This window comes from Ziziphus jujuba, chromosome 4, assembly GCF_031755915.1.
Source record: "Ziziphus jujuba cultivar Dongzao chromosome 4, ASM3175591v1".
NCBI classification, from domain to species: domain Eukaryota; kingdom Viridiplantae; phylum Streptophyta; class Magnoliopsida; order Rosales; family Rhamnaceae; genus Ziziphus; species Ziziphus jujuba.
In genome coordinates, this window is record NC_083382.1 from 18,481,280 (window position 1) to 18,488,941 (window position 7,662).

Genomic DNA, 7,662 nt, shown 5'->3' on the forward strand with positions numbered 1-7,662 from the left:
CTTTGACCACCATTTACTACATCCGTTGCCCCACCAGGCTGCCCACTCAGCGGCCCATCAGCCTGCCAAATTTTATGACAAGGTAGATGAAAAATGTGCCAAAATTGGAGTAATTTTTTATGGCAGCAATAGTTGGCTTTGCTGGCCAATTTCTCTCTTTTCAACCACCATCTTGCTTCACCATCTCCACCATCACCTTACCCACTCAAAAAGCGACCCTCTCCTAAATTTTCATAGTCAAAGGATGAACGATGAGCTAGCACCAAAGACTTTTTTCAATGATAATGCAGTTCGCTGATTTTCTCAGCTCTGGCAAGTTCCCAACCAACCCAGCATCCTTTTTCACAAATTTTGATCCTTTGAAACCCAAATCCAAGGTCCATATGACTCAATTGGAGCTAGTTTATGAAATTCGAAAACATTAAGTTGACTAGGTCTTCTTGATCACCAGCAATGAATTTGGTTCATTTGAGCTAAGTATTCTCAATCCTTGTTTTGTAAGCTTTCACTTGGTATAGTATTTGCCAACTATGAGTGAGTATTTAAAAATTTGTCATTTTTAAGCTAATTTTAGTAATTACTGTGAAATTTGAACTGTTTTTAGGTATTCAGATGAAACGTGAAACCGACTTTGTCGTAGGGCAAGGGTGTGTGTCGTCATTATTGTGAGTGGTTTATTCTCTTAAATTATTTTTGAGGCTCTGTCAAGTATTTATCATTAATTATTGAATTTGTGATCTTTGTGCTACAAAAAAAAAAAAAAAATGTTATGCCTATATATATATATATATATGAATGTTTATATACATATATATATATATATATAAGTATCAATAAAGTTGTAAATGTTTATATATATAAGTATCAATAAAGTTGTAAATGTTTAAATACTTTTACCCAATGTTGTCTTGGAATGTGTTGGGGTTTAAGATCCATATTTAAAAATTGGCCTAGTAAGTGGTATAATATTCCCAAATTATGCTTGAATATCGTAAAATACTTGTTATTATCAATTTTAGATTTAATGTAGTATTGACATGGTTAGAATATATATATATATATATTGTGTGTGTATATATATATATATATATGGAAATTCTATGGTGAGGACGGTCCGCATGAGGACCGCAGTATTAGTGATGGTTTTTCATAGTATTAACGACGGTTTCTTAGAAAATCGTCACCAATACTATGAAAAACCGTCACCAATACTGTGGTCCGCATGAAGACCGTCCGCACCATAGACGGACTGTATATATATAAATGTATTGCATATAAATAAGGACTTTAAAAAAAAATAATTTTGAGGGTAGAAAATACTTAGTATTAAGTTGATTTTAATGTGGTATACTTTTCTTAAATTATATTTTAGGTTTTGAAATATTTATTGTAGATTTTTTTTTTGGATGATATTTAGTTGGGTAAGGTTACATTGTTTTTCCTTTTTTTTTGGGTGAAATATGCAAGGAGAATCGTTATGTTCAATTATAAGTACTCTTATTATTATTGTATTTGTTTATTCATTTATTCATGTAAATATTTTTTAATAAAGTAAGGAAATTCATTATTATTATTAATGTTGTTTTCTTTTTATTATTATTATTATCATTAATTATGGTTCCTCCATACATATGTGTTATCCTAATATGGAAATAATTTCAAGTTATGGTTTATAAAAATGGAAGTTACAGGAAATGGTTGTATTTATTTATTGAGGTTGATTTTAAATTAAGAATTTTATTCGTTTTGTTGTATATAATATTATTTTATTTATTTATTTATTAACTTAAATGTTCATTTTAAAGAATTGAAAGTTATATAGGTATTTAAATATTAAGAATGATTTTAACGTGGTCTATTTTCTTAAAATTAAATTTGGGTTTTCTAAAATTTTTATTATTGGTTATTGGTTTTTGAGTAATATTTAAATTGTTAGAGGTACATTGATTTTATGAAATTTGTAAGATTATTCGTTATCCGAAAATCTTATTATTTTTATTATTTATTATTTATTTATTTATTAATCTATTTAATAATTTATTTATTTAAAATATTTATTTATGGTTTTAAAAATGTAATTATGAAAAGTCGATATTTTCGTATTTGTATATTTATATGTGGTTAGTTGATCTATATATGCATCATATAGTATCGGTGTTCTCGATATATATGTGATCAATTTTAACATGCAAGTTATATGTAGTCATCACTTGTGCACTGTGATGAGTGAAAATATATAGATATTTTATAGTAATAGCATTAGCCATCTTTCCCATAGCCCAAGGATAAAAATTTATATTTAACCATCCTATAGGCATTAAAGTGAGCAAGAGTAGGTATATATTTTTGCAGTGACTTCATTAGCCACTGTCCCCTTAGTCCTAGGACAACAAGTTATTTAGCATCGGAACCTATGGAATGCTAAAGGGGCCGCATGCAAATTCTCTTCTTCTCTCTCTTCTATCAAGTGGTGTTTAAGATGCCAAATATGTAACACTCCGATCCGAGAAAATACTCTGAATTTAAATTTTTGACTAAGGTTGATCAGGATTGACCAAGTAGGATCTACAATTGACTTTTTACTGTGAAAGAAATTTTGTATTGACCAAGTTACTATGGTGAAATACTCATCGATATGAGTTTGTAAACTATTACTACGCCAAAATCGGAGCTAAGATTAAAAAGTTATGGTAAAAAAAAGATGCAATACAGATTGATCGGCGAGACTAAAGTTGACTTTTTATCTATATGGATGTTGATTTTGACTCATGTGTTGTGTGATACTACTCATCGATACGAGTTTATAGATTAGTGGCACGCTTAATTTGTATCTACAGTTGAAAAGTTATGGATCTGTAAAATCGTGCCTACTTTTCCCAAAACTGACATTACTGGGTAGTGGACCATTTAGAGGAGTCTTTGACTTGTGCCATGTGTCATCGATTGGAAGGAGCCACATGTCACGTTTAAAAAGATGCCATGTGTCACAACAATAAATTGCCCCATGTCATCCTTAATAAAAAAAATTATTTTTTCTTTTCTTTTTCCTTCTCTCCCCCCCCCCTCTCATGTGTGAAAGGTGGAAAAACACCCTCTCTCTCTCTCTCTCTCTCCCCCCTCGATGGGAAGCTCTCTCTCTAGGCTCTGGGTGATTTACTACTGTTTCGGTGACTATGTCACAACAGAAGAGTGTCACCTGTTATCCTTAATAAAAAATTATTTTTTTTCCTTTTCTTTTTCTTTTCCTCTCCTCTCTCTCACACCTGTGCAACAACCCATCTATATATATATATATATATATATATCTCCCCCTCTTTTTGGTTCATTGGCCTTTGGGCTTGCTCTGGCTTTCGAACAACAACACACACCAACTAGCATGTTGGCCCACGGTGGAGCAACCTCGACCGTCCAATTTTGGGCCATTTGGCCAGTGGATGCACTGGGATCGATGATTCAACACCGTTGGCCAATGTTTCTCTTGGTGCAAGTTGTTCAGCGGTCTCCAACCATGAGATCAATCCCTTTCCCTAGTTGTCAACCCCCTGACCTACAAAATGGCCTCCATTCTTCCAAATTTCAATCCCTTTGTGAGATACATTGGAAGGAAGTTTGGTTGAAACTTTTTAGTCATTGTTTGTGAATTATGATGTTATATTTGACAGTGTTTAGCCCAACAAAGGTTAGTAGCGTGTTCCTCATCTCTTTAGCTTACCATTAGTACCTTATTTGTGAATTATGATGTTATATTTGAAAAGTTGCTATTTTTAAGTAAATTTTGTAATTAATGAGATAATTATGTTAAATTGTGTATGGATGTACATGTTTATATAGAGATATGTGTATGTATGTTATGCAAATGCTTATTCTTGTATATATATGTAGATACTCCTTTGGCATGTGTGTAGACTCATATATATATATATATATATGTTTGAGTATATGAATATATATATATATATATATATATGCTTGTTAGAAGAATTGTATATATATATATATATATATCAATACCGATGTATGTGTGTGAACATTTGTGATCATACATATGTATACACATCATATATATATATATATTTGCATAATATGTATATGAGCATGTATATGCTTGCTAAAAAGATTGTGTCTATATGTATATGACTATACATATATGTATATGAATATATATAAATGTATGTAGGTGAATATATATTTTTGTATAGATATAGATGTGTGTGTGTGTATATATTTGTGTAATTGGAAATATTGAAAAAATATTATATATGATTTAAAATTTAAGAAAATTATTATTTAATTTTACTGTGTAGAACTCATATGATTTAAATGTATTTGATGCATAAAATTATATTTATGGTTTTAAAGAAATTATTATGTTAAATTGTGGTGAGATTTATTATTTAACTTATTATTAAATTTAATATGAAAAATAAAATATATTTATGTGCACTTATTTTTGTATGAAATTTCGTGTGCTTTTATATGATTTTTCATAAATTAATTTTAAAGATTTAAGAAAGATAATAACTTTTAGTATATAAAAACATATTTGTGTATTTGAACAATTGTGAAATTGAAATTATTATAATATTGTTGATTTTATGTGGTTCTGTAAAAAGGAAATATTAAATTTTATGGATTTAAAAAAAGCGTATCGAATGCAATGACATTTGATCAAATTTTGGTATTTATGATATTATAAGTTTTTAGATGTACCATACAGTAATGGTATTCTGTGTTGTATCATTGATTATCGAGCAAGTATGTGTGGCCATCTTATGAGAGCCATGGACCTAAGAATTGGCAACTATAATACAAAGTAAGCATCAACCACCCCACTACTTGGCTGTAGGATGGCTGGTTATTTTGTTATGGATCAGCACGCAAGTTATTACATGGTCGTCCTTTATGAGCTACGGTGAAAGAAGAAGACAAGTATAATGCAGAGTAAGCATCAGCCGCCCCCCTCTTTGGCCTCAGGATGGCTAGTTATTATATCATAGTCATCCTGTGAGAACTATGGATTAAGGATTGGTAAGTAAAATGTAGAGTGAGCATCAAGTGTCCCCTTTTACTGCAAGATGGTTAATTATTATGGATTAGTGCACACGTATATATAGCCATCTTGTGGGAACTATAGGCTTGGAGATTAGCAAGTATAATGCACATTAAGCACTAACCACCCTTCCCTAGGTCAAAGGACGATTGGTTTAACCATGACAAGTTATTGGCAATCAGTGTCGCATGATGCCAAGGTGACCGATGACTTGTTTCTCTCTTTAACCTCCCCGTCAGGTAGTGCTTCGGATGCCGACTACTATCTGACACCAGTGGTATATAGTATAATACATCAAGTATCTTTGTCATGTATACGTATATATATATATATATATATTATGTTATGTCCATTTATAGCACATCGTACAGGGCAACGATTCAAGTTGGCCTATGAATAGCTTAGTCCTGTAACTCTACTGTCTAGAGACCAATGGGTTGGACTATCACTATCGAACAGTGTTGGTAGCACTATACTTACAACAGCTGATATCATGGGATCTTGTATTAACATGTTATATGGTATCAGATATATCTCTGCTAGGAGTGTGCATATTTTGTAGTATATTTATAAATTTTAAAATATTAGTGTATTTCATTTTATTCTATCTTATTTATTCATGACTATGATTTTCTATTATTATCATTGTTTGTTGTTATTATTATTAAACGTTATAGGATTATTATTATTAGTTGTTAATGACTTATTATTATTATTATTATTATTATTACTATTACTACCACTACTGGTTATCATTATTATTATTATTATTATTTGTTATTATCTTTATTATTACTATTTATTGTTGATTATTATTGTAGTTGTTATTATATTTTATTATTATGATTATTATTTTTTTATTGTTCTTATTTTTATTACTATTTATCATTGTCACGGTTGTTTATTATTATTATTATTGTTATTATTGTTACCACTGTTATTATTATTATTATTATTTGTGAATTTGCTACTGTTATTACTATCATCATTAATTTTAACTGCTTACTCATTGTATTTATCCCTTCAGACAAGTGTAGTAACCTTTGGACGAGTATGATAACCTTGGGGCAAGTATCATAGCCTTTGGGCAAGTGCTAAGTTATCCAATTTCTTGGGAGGTTGTGTCATTATTGTTGCTATTATTATTATTATTATTATTATTATTATTATTACTATTGTTTCATTATATTTTATTTGTATATTCAGGTTTGAAACATTCACGAGATGTTATCATAACTTATAATTGTAATAAGTGGGTAGTATGAGTGGACATGAGATTATTTCTAGTATATGTATTCTCATGTTTTTGTCATTGAAGTATTGCCTCTTCTGGAAAACCCTTGTAATAAGGTGGGGAAATAATGTATTGTATTATTGGAGTATGTTAATTGTCTAGGAAATCTTGGGGCATGTCCAACCGTTAGGGAGATACTACCAAATTTTCTATAAGATGGTCTAATAGGGTTTCTCTGGGATCGGAGCTTATTTAGGGTTCTGGTAAAGAATTTTAGATACAGAGTGATAGCAAAGCCCTAGGTTTCGTTATCCCTAGGAGTTTTTGGTATATGGTGTGTGGTATTTCTCGAACGGTTGCCCATTATTGTATAGTTATTCTTAGAGGTGATACCCACTCCCTATGGTCAGTCAGGGGATAACATGACCAAATAGTTAGTGTAATGGGTGCAAGTCATTTTTTGCTTCGCTCTTAGTTGGGTGTGCTAAATTTTGAGGATGAAATTTTTATAAGGAGGTAGATTTTAACACTTCAACTCGAAAAAATCCCCGAATTTGAATTTTTGACCAACATTGACTAGCTTGACCAAGTGGGTTCTATGGTTGAGTTTTACTCGCAAGGAATATTGAACTGAGCAAGTTACATGGAGAAGACTCGTCGACACAAGTTTATAGACTAATAATATGTCAAAATCGAAGCTAAGATTAAACAATATGCGACCATGATTGATTGGTGAGCCTGAATTTGACTTTTTATCTATATGGATTTTAATGTTGACCTATGTAGTATGTGATAGTGCTCGTCGATACGAGTCCGTAGAATGATGGCAAGCTTAATTAGGACCTACGGTTCAAAAGTTATGGATTTGTAAAATTGTACCTATCTTTTCCAGGATTGACTTTACCAGGCAGTGGAATATTTAAAAAAATCTCTGCCTTGTGCGATGTGTCACCAATTGGAAGGAGCCACATGGCCGAGCAACCTCGATTGTCCAATTTTCGATCGTTTGGCTAGCGGACGTGCCAGTATCAATGGTCCAACACAAGAGGCTTATGTTTCTGTTGTTGGCTGGTTTTCCGGTAGTCTTCGGTGTGAGATCAGTCCCATCCCCTAGTTTTCGACCCCATGACCTCAAAAATGGCCTCCATTTGTCTCATTCGTCCAAATTCCAAACTGTTCATGAGATATATTGGAGGGAAATTTGGCTGAAAATTTGCAATCGTGTTCCGACCAACACCGGTAGTATTAGCCCAACGGGGGTTAGTAGTGTGTTCTTCATCTCTTTAGCTTTCCGTTGTTACCTTGTTTGTAAATTATGGTGGTATATTTGAAAAGTTGCTATTTTTTAATAAATTTTGTATGTATGTACATGTTTTTA